Here is a 16,887-nt window from a genome sequence, read left to right on the forward strand (position 1 = left end):
TGTTCCTTCGTGTATTAGTAATCATATCATGGCACGGAATGTTCCTTCGTGCATTAGTAATCACATCATGGCATGGATTGTTCCTTCGTGCATTAGTATACTTATCACAATCGTGCACGACATCACCCTTCGTGCTTTATCACTCGTCCTCACCCAAACAACAATCACAAACAATGGGGCGAGGGAATAGACAAACAAAATAGGAATCCCGGCAAGGGAACAATAGCAACAATTTCAATATCCCGGCAAGGGAGAAAAGTCTACCAAACAGCAAAGCCATCCCGGCAAGGGAATAACCAATAACTCATTAGCTTTCCTTCATTTCTTACTTCACATCTCACTTTATCACTTGAGCCAATGCTCCCAAGAATTTTATAATCTCAGATACCCTTTCAATTCGTATTACAACCGAGCCAATACACCACGAAAATCAAATGATCATAATGTTTTTCACATGTTCTTTACAATGTATAGGTATCCTCAATTAGCATGGAATTCACAACAAAATCATGATAATCACCCTTTAAGGACTCACGGTCATGCTAGACACTAATGTATAGATACTCGTCACCATGCCTATACCTCGTACTCGATCATTTAGCAAATAGCAAACAAGACTCAACTCCTATTCCCTCAAGCTAGGGTTAAACCAAACACTTACCTCAAACTTCAACGGACAATTCAATCCTCAACAATTGCTTTCCCTCTCGAGTTCGGCTCCAACTCGACCAAATCTATGCAATAAGGACTTCATGTTATCAATATGTGCTAAACAAATCAAACCCGATGACTAATTTTAGCTTTTTCATCAATTTACCCCAAAAGGTCAAAAACGTCCCCGGGCCACATGGTCAAAACCTGAGGTTCGAACCAAAACCCGATTACCCATTCCCCCATGAACTCAAATATATAAGTTATTTTGGAATCGGACCTCGAATTGAGGTCCAACACCCCCAATTTTAGAAAACCTAGTTCTACCCTAAATTCCCAAATTTCCCCATTGAAATCTTTGTTTTGAAGTTGAAATTATATTTAAAGATGTTAAGGAGTAAAGAAAATAAGTTAGAAATCACTTACCAATCGTTTTGAAGAAGAAGAATCGTTTGGAAAATCGCCTCTTGTGTTTTGGGTTTTGAAAAAGTGAAAAATGACTGAAAATCCCGGCCTTTTATACCCTACTGGAGGCTCAGCGCGGACCGCGCAAAAGTGCGTCGCGGCTGCGCTGAGGGACTGGAAATGACCCCCCCTCTGAACCCACCCAGCGCGGACCGTACTGATTTGGTGCGCGGCCGCGCTGGGGAATTGGACTAAATTCCCACTCTCTGAATCTCCCAGCGTGGACCGTGCTGATATGGCACGCGGCCGCGCTGGTCGACCTGGGACCACTGGACCTCTGAACCTAGCCACGCGGACCGTGCAGAAACGTACCGCGTCCGCGCGGCTTCCAGCGCGGACCGCGCGGAGTCGACCGCGGGCGTGCTGGCGGCCTGAAATCCCTGAACCTGCAATCATCTGCTATTTCTAAGCCTAAGACCTCCCGGGACCTACTCAAAACTCACCCGAGCCCTCGGGGCTCCAAACCAAACATACGTATAAACTCAAAAACATACTACGGACTCATCCGTGCGATCAAATCGCCCAAACACATCATTAATCATCAAATTAGGCCTCAAGACCCATGATTTCCTTCCAATTTCCATAAAATATCAAGTTTAGAGTTTCTAGTTCAAAACACGTCAAATGACGTCCAAATTGAACCAAACTTTACAGCAATTGCTTAAACCATATATAAGACTTGTACCGGGCGTCAGAACCAAAATACGAACCCGATACCACAGTCTTTTAATCAAATTTATTTTCCAATTTCCTTAATTATTTTAAGAAGACAATTTCACATAGAAATCATTTCGCGGACCTAGGACCTCGGAATTTGATTTCGGGCATATACCCAAGTCCCATATTTTACTACGGACCCTCCGGGACCGTCGAATCACGAGTTCGGGTCCGTTTGCCCAAAACGTTGACCGAAGTCAAACTCAATCAATTTAAATGCCGAGATTTGTTATCTTCCTCACAAATTTCATGCTCACACTTTCCGGCTATGCGCCCGAACTGCACACACAAATCGAGGCAACCCCAAGTGAGGTTTTCACGGCCTCAGAAGTACAGAGTGAGTAGGAATACAGGTGATGACCCTTTGGGTCGTCACACAGTTTTTGGTGCGCTTCTCAACAAAGCAAGTCTTAAACTTATTTTGAATCTCATAAAGTTGTTTTTTCTCGTGGAGGAGACTTTGTTGGGAAGGGTTACCTTAGTGGGGGTTTATTTATACTGGACATCGCTCAAGAGATTACTAATAATGCTAGTGCTTTCAATTCTGCTTATATTACCGAGTCTATTGATTTGTGGCATGGTAGACTAGGTCATGTTAATATTACTTCTATTAAAAAACTTAGAAAAATGGAATTAATTCTTGCAGTTAATATTGATAATTTTTCTAAGTGTCTTGTTTGTGTAGAAGCAAAACATACCAAAAAGTCTTTTAAAATAATAGCTAGTAGAAAAACAGAATTGCTTGAATTAGTACATTCAGACTTAGCAGATTTCAAGAAAACTGTTAGTAAGGGTGGAAAGAAATACTACATCACCTTTATAGATGACTTTTCTAGATACACTATGTTATATTTTCTTAAGTCAAAAGATGAGGCTGAAAGCATATTTTAGAAATACAAGGCAGAAGTAGAGAATCACTTAGACATACAAATCAAGAGGCTTAGGTCTAACAGGTGTGGTGAATATAGTACTAATACTCTACAAGCTTTTTGTGAGAAAAATGGTATTAGATGCGAGGTTAGTGCTCCATATACTCCCCAACAAAATGGTGTAGATGAACGGAAAATAGAACCCTTAAGGAAATGATGAATTCTATGCTTTTGAGTTAGAGTTTATCTGATAATGTGGGGGGAAGCTGTTTTATCTGCATTCTATGTTCTTAATAAAGTCCCTCATAAGAAGTTAGATAAAACCTGGTATGAGTTATGGAAAGGGTTTGCCTCTAACTTGAAAATTCTGAAAGTGTGGGGGTGTTTGGCTAAGGTTAGTCTACCTGATTTTAACCAGGTAACTTTTGACCCAAGACTATTGATGCTATTTTCATTGGTTATGCTCAAAATAGTGCTGCATATAGATTTATGTCTTTGAATGATAGTTCTATTTGTGAATCTAGAGATGAAGAATTTTTTGAGCATGTTTTTCCATTAAAAATTAATGTGCCTAGTGTTTTGCCTAATAATGCTTTTACATCTATGTCTGTTAATTCGCATATTGTGCCTTCTTCTAGTGTTACTGCTAATGAGCATGAAAATAAACTTAGAAGAAGTGAGAGGCGTAGAATTGAAGCTAGCTTTGATCCTGACTTTATTAGTACTTTCTTGACTGAAAATATTGATCTTGATGTTTTGAGTTATGAATTAGTGTCAATCTATTTAATAGGAGAAGACCCTACGACATACAGTGAAGCAATGAGGTCAACAGATCCTAGGTTTTGGAAAGAGGCCATTAAAAGTGAATTAGACTCTATAATTTCTAATTACTTGGGACTTATCTGATTTGCCTAAATATTGTAAACCCATAAGTAGAAAGTGGATATTTAAGAAGAAATTGAGACCTGACAGTACAATTGAAAAATACAAGGCCAGACTTGTTATTAGGGGTTTTAATCAAAAGAAAGACATTGATTATTTTGATACTTATTCTCCTGTGACTAAGATAGCGACTATTAGAACTCTTATTGTTGTAGCCGCTATTCATAATTTAGTAATACATCAAATGGATGTTAAAACAGATTTCCTAAATGGTGATAGAGATCTATATGTCTCAACCCGAGGGATTTATGATCCAACGAGGAGAATAAAGTATGAAAATTGAGAAAGTCTTTGTATGGTCTAAAGCAGGCACCTAAGAAATGGTATGAAAAGTTTAATAGCACATTAGTGGTTAATGGTTTTGTTGTTAATGCATCTGATACTTGTATTTATTCCAAGATGATAGGATCATATTGTGTTATTATTTGTCTGTATGTGGATGGCATATTAATCGTTGGCCCTAATGTGAATGCCATTAATGAGTCTAAGAATTTTTTGTCTTCTAAATTTGAAATGAAAGATCTTGGAGAAGCAGATGTGATTTTAGGGGTTAAAATCAAAAGAACTTCTAATGGTTTTTCATTGTCTCAGTCTCATTATATTGGGAAAATGTTGAAAAGGTTTAATTGTTTTGATGTAGCACCTATGAGAACTCCTTATGCTCCTAGCATACACTTGAAAAAGAATAAGGAATCTAGTATTTCTCAAACTGGGTATTCTAAGATAATTGGTAGTGTAATGTTTCTCATGAATTATACACGACCTGTGCTGTTATTGAGTAGATATACTCACAACCCTAGTAGTGAACACTGGAATGTTCTTCATCGTTTGCTAAGGTATTTGAGAGGTACTATGGATTGGTGTTTGCATTTTAATAAATTTCCTGCTGTTTAAGAAGGATCTTGTGATGCAAACTTGGTTACTAACAATGATGAAGTTAGCTCCACTAGTGGCTATGTGTTCACTTTGGGTGCAGGCGCTATTTCATGGAAGTCTCCAAAACAGACTTGTATAGCACGATCTACTATGGAGTCTGAATTTAATGCTCTTGAGTTGGCAGGGCAAGAAGCCGAGTGATTGAGAAACTTATTGGCAGACGTGCCTTTGTGGAAAAGACAAGCTTCACCAGTTTCTCTACATTGTGACTCACAAGCGGCAATTGGAATTGCCAAAATAGTGTGTACAATGGAAAAAGAAGACATATCCGCATTAGGCATGGTGCGGTAAAACACTTGTTGAAACATGGTGCTATTTCCTTGGAATATCTAAGATCCAAAAGAAATTTGGCGGATCCTTTAACCAAGGGTTTGGCAAGGAGAATTATCCTTGAAACGTCGAGGGGGATGGGGATAAAGCCCATGGATTGAGGAAGTATGGTGGATACCTGTTTGTGGTCAAACGAAGCCATATGAGACCTCAATATGCGCTACATTTCCTATTCCTATGGCGTGTGGTAGTACTTTATAAGGTTGAGGTTATTTTGCTCTTAATGATTCCATAGCCTTCAGGTAGTCTATGTGTAGATAGACTTGATGGAATCACCTACGTAAGTGTAAAGGTGTGGTCGCCTTTTATGAAAGACTTGGGATGTCTTCCTAGAGCACTCATGAGACCCAAGGTATGTGCATGACCATAAAAGCACTTTGTTAGTATTGCAGAGTTTGCATAAAATTAAGAATATAGTATGTGTTGTGGGGGTCTCAATTAATGTCCATTCAGTTAAATAGTACTTCACTTTGTGGATGTTAGTTGTTGCCTCATTTCACTACGTGTCAGTTCAAATCGAAAGATATTGACACTTAAGTACATGTTCCTTCTTTCGCCCAGAATTGTTCTATTTTTGTCTATGCATTAGTGGGGGATTGTTGGTATTATTTATAATGCAAAGTCAAAGATTTCTTTTTGAAAATCCATTTACAATCAATAGCCATGAGTCTTTTTATTTTAAGTATCCTACCTATTTCCAAGTGGCCAAATACTCTTAGATAATTGGTACGTGGCAAGAGTGTTTACATGTGGCATTGATTTAAAGCCAAGTGTTGAATGGCTTTGACAAGTGGCTATGCAAATCTACCATGTGTCTTCATGCATGGAAGACTAGGTACACTTGTCAAATGGATTAATATGCTTGGACAAGTGTTAAAAGACTCTCCACACTTGTCATACATGCAACCTCCCTAATTGACTATAAATAAGATGATCATTAGCCATCACATTCATTTAATTCTTAACCAAGAATTCATATTGCTAATCATTACTTTCTTCCTACAATATTTTAGTTTCTGTAACAATTACAGAAAAAAAATCTCCATCTTCTTTTCTTTCTGGGCAACTGTTTTGTGCAAATTCTAAACTTCCAGCCACAAGTGTACGTGTTTGGAGGTGCTGTAGAACCTTGGGGAGCGACCGATCTTAACGATTTGCACCTAGTGGGGCTGAAATCGCTTTCAAGGCAGTGGCTTGCCACGACACAGTATTTTTGATAAGTTGTTCTTCTTTCCTTCTTGTTCTTAGTCAATATTATCTACTCATTTTTCTTACAGTATACTTATATTGAATAGATCGGTTAACAAAAAACATAAAGAAAACCTATGTATATAAAATTTTAAATTGGGCCATACAAATATAGTTTTCTGATAAACTCGTAAAAATAGCACGGTCTAGCAAGTTTTTGGACTGGTCATTTAAAAATAGCCAGCGTTTACCAAGTCAATGAAAATTAGCCAGTATTTTGCTGCAACAGAGGCCGGTCCAGCATAATATACTGTAGTTCGGTGCACCTGTGTATGAACTTCCAGCATATTATGCTGGAACTCCAACACACGAAAAGTTCCAACATAATATACTGGAGATTCGAGCACTTGTGTATGAACTTCCATCATATTATACTGGACCGGTATACTTTGCTGGAACTCCAGTATATTATCCTGGAGTTCTAGTGTACTTATGCTGGAACTCCATCATATTATGTTGGAGTTCCAGCATACTTATCCTGGAACTCCAGTATAATATGCTGGAGTTCAAGTATACTTATGCTGGAACTCAAGCATAATATACTGGCATATTTGTCGAGTTTTGAACAGTGTTTTAGCTTAGATTTATCTTTACATGAAAAGTGGCTAAATTTTGATTCCTTTTGAAACTAGGCTCTTTTTGAATGACCACTTGTAAATTTGGCTATTTTTGAATTTTTCCCGATAAATTTCGGTATTATGATCAACAGAATTCTACAATGTTCTATGTTTCAATTCATTTGGCATCAAAACTTAGCTGTTGATGATTATGTTTTCCTTTAAAGGTTTAATCTATATAAATGCTAATCCTTAAATTTGTTCTTTCTTTTGCATAACATGTATTCAACTTGAGTTGATAGACTGAATTCTCTCAGTCCAAACGAACTGGACCTGTAGCTACCTCTTCTCTCTCTCACCGAGTCTGATCGATGTAGTTTTGGGCTTGTGGACGACCCAAAGAAAATAGGAGTCCAGCTCACCCCTTGTCTTTTCTCATTGCTCTTATCTGTCATTGTGTTCATAGTTGTTTACCCTAAAATATGAGTAACAATTAAATTCGTACATGATTTAAAGGATATGTCATTTAGTTCTATACGAACGATTAGAACAACATGTAAATAAGTTAAAGAAAAGATAAATGGTCAAACCAATCGCAATGTGATGATTAAGCATGATATTAGGCTGAACAGTGGAATCCATCCTCGATACAAACTCAGTCATGAATAAAGAAGAGAATAAATGAAGAACACTTTTGAACGATAGCTGGAAGACAAAACTAAACTTCTACTGCTTTTATTTTCGTGTTATAATGTGTTCAATAATAATAAAAAAAAAATTCCCCTTTATATAGTAGGAAAATTTCAATCCTAGTACAAGTCTTAATAAGGTAAAAATCTTCTTTTTCTGGTAAATGTCGATCTGTAGTTGATACTGGACAAGATCCGCACCGTAATATCCGGTTGAGGGAAAATATTACGTCCCTCTGCTCGTCATGTATAACCGTTCTTTGCATTTCCCGAGGTCCTAAGGCTATACTTAGTATGAGTCTGTCACTTCACTATGCCGGATCTTAGATACAACGTTCATTCCTCCCGATTTTCGGTACGAGGAGTTCTTGGCCTTGACTATAATCATGCTGAGTCGTGCTTCCCCTTTGTTTCCTCATCGGGAAATCAGGGACAACTCTGCCCCCCGACTTTACCCGCACACAGATAGTCTCATTGTTTTCCGGAGAGTAGATTTATCGAACCAACGGGAAGTGATAAATTAACCCCGGTTCCTTCTTCTGTACACTACAACCGAGTTGACAGGTCAGCAAAATGTCCCATCAATCGCGTCCTTCTAACTTCGGACACGTGTTAGCCACCGGTTAACCGTCCCCGAATGCAAAATGTCACGAATTGATTACCCCTTCTCTATAAAAGCTTCGATCCCTTTTTCACTTTTTTGCTTTCCGATATTTACCCTCGTACTCTTCACTTATTCCTAACACCTACAAACCTTCATACGTTGTTTTCCAGATCTTCATATTTTCATCTTCAAATCTGACCTTTATATCTTCATCCTCATCTTCAAAACTTCATCCTCACCTTCAAATCTTTATCCTCACATTCAAATCTTCATATTTTTCAGAATCTGATGGGGAAAACTTCTAAATCTGTTCCTCACTAGACCGTCCCTTCAACATCCAACCCAGCCACGGATGCCGGGGTGGTTGTGCCTGAGGTGGCTCCGGAACCTCCATTGAAGAGCTTCATCCCCAGGAGCTGCTCTATTGAGAACGACTTCAAAGTTGAGAAAACCTCTAGTCAATAGGACCGGAGCGATGGGCTATGGAGGTATATCTGCTCTGTTACCGAGGATACACTCCCTATAGTTCGGAAGGAATGCAACTGGGAAGGGAAGGAAGTTGTTGTCCCCGATCCCAATGAGGACATTACCACTCACGTGGAGGGGTATCTAAGTATTTATACTTATCCCTTAATGCTTGCTCCAGTGGACCCTATAATCCTCAGCTTTTGCAAAAGGTACTAGGTCTGCCTTGGGAAGATTCACCCTTCCTTTTGGAGGATCGTAATCCTCCTCCGCCACTTTGTGAACAATACCGAAGCACCTGGATTTACCATCGGCCACCTGCTTCGTCACTATAGTCCCCGAGTTTTTTGAGGGGGGTTGATCAAGCTCGTCTGTCGAGCGAGCAAATCTCCATTCTCGAGCATAGATAAAGATCAGGATCGAGGCTGGTAGGGGTTGGTCGGGTGAAAAATGAAAACCTTATTCCCCCGAATTTTTACTGTTCCCTGAAAAGTGCAACTTAGCCCGTAAGTTTCTCTACTTCCCGGGTACTTAGAATTTCTTTTGTTCTTTTTCTAATTGGTTGTTCCCATCATCATGTAGCGATCGCCTATGTTCCCAGCGTAGTCTCCTACTTCAAAGAGTGGATCGAAGGGATCTGCAAATACATGTTATATTTTGAGCGCGAATGGCGCAAACTTTCGAAAGGCAAGTGGGAGGCTCGTTCCCACGGTGACCGCTCTTCCCGAACAAGTCCACTTTCATACTCATCCTTTATTTCTACTAAGTCCTTTCACTTTTACAAGTTTGCCGAAGACCACCGAGCTTCAACCATTGGACGAGGACGAGGCTCTGTCCTCACTTGCTAAACCCTCCTCTTTGGGACAGCCCGAAGCTGCTGCACAGGAAGAGAAAAAGAGAAAAAAGAGGAAATCTTACGGCTCCCAGGACGTCGAGGTCAAGAAGAATAGGGTAACTGTTCGGGTCTAGAAAAACAACAAGAAGAGTACCCCAAGCCAGGTTACCGGACCCCAATTCCCACTACTAGCTCAGGATTACCCTGAAGACGATGAACTGGAGTTCGTTATTCACGGGTCAACCATTGATATAGAGGAATAGATGGCAACCGAGGAAGGTGGCCGAGAGGCCAATCTCTCTTTAGCTCGAGATCCAAAAGGAAAGTCAGAGGCTACGACATCCCGAGAAACTATCCTCACCTCGATGGAAATAGCCGGTGTCATCGACATCGTGGATTCGCCTTCGACGAGGCTAATGCCGACAAGGAGAAGTCAAATGAGATGGCACGGGGCACAAACCGGGACCTCAACATATTTTTTTACGATGTGGACATGGGCGCGTTGGAGGATTATTGTAGGTTTGGTCACCTGGAGATCCCGAAAAAAGGACTTGTCATCGAGGAAAGGTGAGCCGAGCTTGAGCCCGAAGCTAATGAGCAGTTCCACGCTCTGAGCGTGTACCCCGACCATAAAAGAACAGTTGTGTTTACTATCCCAGCGGACACCGGGTGCTGCTCGCCCCGGTGGGCATGACCAGCTACCTCTTCTTGGTGGCCAAAGAGGACCAGGAGAAGATGAACGAAGTGAGAACTTTGGGTCTTTTCAATGAAGCACAACAGGCACTGAACTGGGTAAGTTTCTCCTTTCTTGTGCCCTTTGTGCATTTTATCTAACATTAACATGCCCTCATGATTTTATCATTTTTTTCAGGCTTAGGTGATCCATAATGAAATCTTCCATCGGTCTCGGATGGATGTTATCCAGCTCGTGTTCGAGCTCAAGGAGCAAATTCAGCAAAAGGACATGTACAGGGTCCTCAACGAGCAAAACGATGAGGCCCTCAAGGATCTACCTATTGTTCGATCCAAGCTGGAGAGACTCAAAAGGAGGCTTTGTCCATGAAACGTGAGCATGCCGAACTGGTTGAGAAGGTAAGAATTTTTTAGGTTAAAGACAAGAGGTTACGTGTAGTGACTAACGACCCAACCTCGCAGGTCTAATAGAATATATACCTGATTGACCAGCTTTGGGCCGAGACGAACGAGCTCAAGCTTCGGCCGAGATGCTGAGGAGTTGGATGCACCTTCTGGACTTGGAAAAGAAGTCTACAAAAGAGGAGTTGGTGTTAGTCACGGACCAACTCTGGGTGGTAAAGGTAAGGCCAATAAGTGGACTCGGTTAAATGACGAACTTCGGGCACAATTTGATTCAATCATCATGGAATAGGATGAATGATACCCTCAAATTACACTTACATAAATAGTGTATGCCGGTCGGTGTCAAATATAATAACCCAACAAGGTTCGAATCCCACAGGGAATAGGTGTGAAAAGGTTACTTGAATAGTGTTGAACTTGACTTGAGTCATTATTCTATTCCTTTAGCTTGAAAAACAAATGATTTAATTGTGAATTAACAAGAGAGCTATTTTGTTTTGAGAATGTAATTAATTTGATTAAGGAAACCAAGGTTGTGTCCCTATCAATAAAATGTAATGCTATCGGTGTTAATATGATATATTTCTAATGGAAGGTCCTTTGTTGTGCAAATGGTTTCCAAATGACTACCCAATATTTCCCAATAGTTGGGGTAGTATTTTCCCTTTATGATTTTCCCAAATACAAAAGAGTTGTAATTAAGAATAACCAATTTATGCCAAGTAGAACCCACTTATTGCTAAGCGATCCTATTAAACAAGGTTTAAAGCCTTGAGTTCTTGATAATCACTTCCACCAAACCCTAACCCACTTTTCAAGTAAAGATAGAGTAAAATGGAATATGTCAATGTTTGCAACCACCAACAATAAATAAAGCATAAGAAATGAATAAATATCAACCGACCATTATATATATATTCAATGTTAAACACCCATTAACATTACACCCATTTAGGGTCCACAACCTTAGTATTTAAAACTAGCTACTCATACTAGAATACAAAAACAAAGTAATAAATAAAGTCATAAAGCTTACAAAAGTGCAAGATTCTCTCTTCAAAAGCTTCCAAAATAATGGTGTATTCAATGCCTTCAATGTAGTCCCTTTTCAGACTCAATGACCCACAAAACCTTAGTAAATCTATTGATAGTGGACAAAAAGTCGGGGTCAAGATTGGACAAAAATTCTCCTGCAGGGCTCTTATGTGACCGCATAATGGTCGCAGACCATTTATGCGGTCCGCATAGTTGACAAGTGCATCACAAAATTTTAGATCTTCAAGCCTAGAGTCCACCGTATTTCCATTATGCGGTCCACATAGCAGTTATGCGACTGCATTTTCCATCGCAGAAGTGCTACGCAAGTTCTTCATTTTTAGTTGTGTGGTCATTATGCGATTCGCAGAAGTTTTATGCAATCGCATAATGGACCGCACATTCTTCTCTTCAGTTGGTCAAAACATCTGCTTCAATTTTTGGTGATTATGTGGTCGACATATTACTTCTACGGTCCGCATATTACTTTTACGGTCGCATACTTACAGCATTCCTACTCTTTGGGGCTTTTTGACTTCTTTTCCATGCTTTTGGATCTTCAAGTCTCATGCGCTACAAAACACCAAAACTTTATAAGAATTAACTACAAATGCATTGAAAGACAAGTTAAAGTCTACATAATTGGTATCAAAAGTTCCCAAATTTGGAAGCTTCTTACCTTCGAAGTTTCAATCAATTGAAAAGGAGAGTGAAATTGAAACAGAATGGATAGATCCAGCTCAAAATCCCATGCAAGGGGAGGTAAGGAACAAGTTAAAAAGGAAATTCATGAACCAAGACGACTCCAATTCTCTGAAATTGGAATGGATAAGCAACCCAGAAGTGAGGGGATGATGGACCAGACTAAACGCGATGAAGGACTAAAGAACAACCGTGCTTCACAAATGGTAACCACTTCCCTATGTTACTCCATCAGTGAGGGATGGAAAAGTGGTGGTGAAGATCGTGGAGGATGATATCAAAGCGCAGAAGGAGGTGTGGAACTCTGCATTAATAGGATATGTGCTGGGCGACACACCATATGTTCGATCAATGGACAACTATGTGAATATGGTATGGAATTTTTTTGCTAAGCCTAAAATTTTGTACCATGAAGAGGGATACTATATATTCAAGTTCCAATCAATAGAAGATAGGGACTTGGTTTTGCAGGCTGGGCCATATATATATCACAATAAGCCAATGATCTTGAGGAACCGGGAAATAGATTTCTACTTTTATCCAGAGTGCCTTAGCACTATTCCATTGTGGGTGAAATTCCCAGGACTACCAGTAGGGTATTGGTGTCCTGTGGCACTTGGCAAATTAGCCAGTGAAATTGGGAAACCACTATACACAGATAAAACAACCGCTGACATAGAGAGGATCTCTTATGCTTGAGTTTTGATTGAAGTGGATGTTTCACAGCCTTTGCCTGAATGTATTGCGATTGACACGCCTTTTGGAATATTTCAGCAATAGGTGACATATGACAGGAGGCCAAAATTTTGTGTAGATTGCATAAAATTTGGCCATGATGCAAAAAACTGTAGAAGAATTGAGCCAGGAGCAAAGGAGAATACCTACCAGGAAGTAACTAAGAGAAAAAGGAGATGAAATAGAAAGAAGAACCCGGTATGGATGGTCAAAATACCAGAGAAAAACCAAGGGGCAAACTAAGAAGAAGCTCAATATGGAGATGCAGGGGGGAGGCACAACAAAATGCCTCTCAAAATACAACACAAAACCAGAAGGGGCAACAGAATGAACAAGAGATTAGTACACAAGCAAAGGGCAAGAATAAAGCTATACAAGAGCCTATGCAAAATGATCCTGTGATGATAATGAGAGCAAACCGATTTGCTGTACTGAGAATTAAGGAGCATAAAAATGAAGGGGAAGAACCTATAGGGGTACAAAAGGTGGCAGACCCCCCATGATAGTACGCACATGGAATATAAGAGGGCTGAACAAGCTCTCAAAATAGAAGGAGCTGAAACTCTTTCTGGAAAGACAAAAAATTGATCTAATGGGATGTGTGGAAACCAGATTTAAAGAAGGGAAAGCAAAGAAAATCTTGCAAAAAGTAGCCAGGGGTTGGAAATACTGTTGCAACTATAATACAGCAGTGAATGGCAGAATTTGGCTTCTATGGAAGGACAATATAAATGTACAAATTCAAACTATAAAGGATCAGTACATACACTGTCTAATTGAGGAAAGCCATGTTGAAGGTCAGCAGGAAGTTACAGGAGCTGAAGCATGGACTGAAGGATCTCAATCAATATATGACATCCTATCAGCAAAGGCTAAATCAAGCTAGACAACAACTGGAGGTTGTACAAGCTAACATGAATGATCAACCATTATGCCAGAGCCTATTTGACCAGGAGAAAGAGATACTAGCTGACTTAGATAAATGGAGCAATATTGAAGAACAAGTACTTAGACAAAAATCTAGAGCAAATTGGATCCTGTGTGGTGATAGTAACTCAAAGTACTTCCATGCTCGGTGGAAGATTAGACAAAATAAGAACACAATCTCCTCCATTTACATAGAGACAGGTATTAAACTCACAGACCCAATGCAAGTGGAATCAAAATTCATTGCTGTTTTCAAAGGATTAATGGATAGCTGCAGTGGTGAGATCATATGTACAAACTGAGAGATCATTAAAAAAGGTCATTAAAAAAGGGCCAGTGTTGACAAGGGAGCAACAAGTAGAAATGATAAAGCCAGTGACACATACAGAAATAGACATTGCTATCAAAGTCATGCCAACAGACAAAGCTCCAGGGATAGATGGCTTCCCAATTGAATTCTTCACAAGAAACTAGGAGCTAGTGAAGAATGATATATATGATGTGCGGAATTTTTTTAAAATAGGAAAAATGCTGAAGAAGGTGAATTGTACAGCCATCACCTTGATACCAAGGTTAGTTCACCAACACTACTTAAAGACTACAGGCCTATTGCATGCTGTAACACATTATATAAAATCATAGCAAAGATAATACAGCTGAGAATTAAGAGAGTGATTGGGAGCATAGAAAGCCAGTCACAATCAACTTTTATAGAAGGAAGGAGCATCATTGATAACATCTTGTTCAGTCATGAGCTGTTCAAAGGATACAATAGAAAAGGGGTCTCTCCTAGATGTGTCATGAAAGTGGATCTTAGGAAGGCCTATGATACTATAAATTGGAGGTTCTTGAGGAGAATGCTTAGTGATCTTGGCTTCCCATTCAGATTCATTGAATGGATCATGGAATGTGTTACAACTGTCTGATACTCTCTAGTGATAAATGGAGGACTCACCAAACCTTTTCAAGGACAAAGAGGTATCAGACAAGGGGACCCTATGTCCCCATACCTCTTTGTAATTGCAATGAAATATTTGAATAGGGAAATGATGATGTTAGCAGAGAATGGGGATTTCAACTTCCATCCTAGGTGCAGGAAACTGGGTATAATTCACATCTGCTTTGCAGATGATCTGCTCATGTTCTGCAGTGTAGACACTGAATCCATCAAGCTAATTCAAGGGGTGTTCCAGGAATTCTCTGCAGCTACTGGTTTACAAGCAAACAAAGACAAAATCTCTATCTATCTGGCAGGAGTGAATGAAGATGGAAAATAGAAAATCTTGAACATGTTGGTATTTGAGGAGGGTAAGTTACCCTTCAGATATTTAGGGGTTCCACTATCCTCTAAAAAACTAACTGTGAACAAATGCTTACCCCTAATAGAGAAGATAACTGATAGAATTAGATGTTGGTCAGCAAGATTGCTATCCTATTCTAGCAGGTTCCAACTGATAAAGTCTGTACTATTTGGCATCCAAACTTACTGGGAATAGATATTACTACTCCCTAAGAAGGTCATGAAGATGATAGATGCAGTTTGCATAACTTTTTTGTGGACAGGGGAAGCTAATATCACAAGAAAAACACTGATAGCATGGGAACAAATATGCAGGCCTACATCTACAGGGGGATTAAATGTCATCAATCTAGGATTATGGAACAAGGCTGCTGTGATGAAACAACTATGGGCAGTAGCAATGGAAAAAGATTGTTTGTGGATAAAATGGGTTCACAATTACTATATTAAGATGCAGGATTTGGAACACATGCCTATACCTAAGAATGCAGCTTGGGTGATCAGGAAAATAATAGAGACAAGGGAAGACTTACATCGACAGCCTATTCGGGGGACCCTGTGTGATCGGCTGAAGCCACTATTGGTACAAGGCAAATTTTCTATCAAGCAGGCCTATTTCATGTTGATGCCCCAGTACCAGAAAGTTCAGTGGAGGAGCATAATCATGCAGAAAAACATCCATCCCAGATATAGATTCATAACATGGTTGGATGCACATGAAAGATTAGCTATTGTGGAAAGACTAAGTAAAATTGGAAGACAAGTGCCACAGGATTGTGTTTTCTACAAAGTTGCTACAGAAACATTGTATCATCTCTTCTTTGAATGCCCAGTCACGAATAGAGCATGGACAAGGCTATTACTGTGGCTTGACATGAAAAGAAACATAAAAGAATGGAAAGAAGAACTCAACCGGGCAAGCAGCATGGCTAGAAAAAAGACAGAAAAAGCAATAATTACCAGTTTTGTGTTTGCGATGCTGGTATATAGTATATGGAGGGAGAGAAACATGATAAAGTTTCAGCAGGGTATCTTTGAGGAGCAAAGATTATGTAGAGAAATAGTCCTACATGTACACAAGAGGCAGAGGGCAACCAAAATAGCATCAGACACTACAGAGTCTTGATAGTTTTGCCTGATGTTCATGTAATTGTCTGCATAATTGGTTGTAGTTAGAAGGTCAGTAGTGGTTTGCCTAGTTGGTTAGATAGCAATGCAATTGTAACTAGGATGAGCATAGTTGACTATAGATTGTAGCTGGTCAGCAGTTACATGGCTTTGTACAGTTTACTTTGATTAATATAATATGAGTTAATCAAAAAAAAAAAAATAGTGCCCAAATTCTACGACACATCAACAACCTCGTCCGGGAATACACTACGTTGAAGTCCAAGTTAGAGGCAACCTCGATTGATTCCTTCGAGGTCGAAGAAATGCTGGCCTAGCATAAAACTGATGTGCAGATAGCCGAAGTCCGTTTACTAAAGAAGGCTGAGTATGTAAAGCGATTGTCCTGGAAGAAGACCCTAGAGGAGATTCATGCCCGAGGATTTGATTCGTTGGCCAAGATTGAAGAGGCCAAGAGGCTTGAGGCCGAGGAAAAAGAGCTTTATGGGCCCGAAGGTCCCGAAGGTTCCGGCGCCGAGTCGAGTTCTGGTGAAGATTAAGCAGAGATGCCTTAGCTCCTTTTTTGTTTCCTTTTGCATACTTTTTTTGTTTATTTTGAGGCTGTGTTATCGTGCCTTTGCAAATTCTTTTTGGAATATATATATATATATATAT

Source organism: Nicotiana attenuata, chromosome 2 (assembly GCF_001879085.1).
Source record: "Nicotiana attenuata strain UT chromosome 2, NIATTr2, whole genome shotgun sequence".
Classification (NCBI taxonomy): Eukaryota; Viridiplantae; Streptophyta; class Magnoliopsida; order Solanales; family Solanaceae; genus Nicotiana; species Nicotiana attenuata.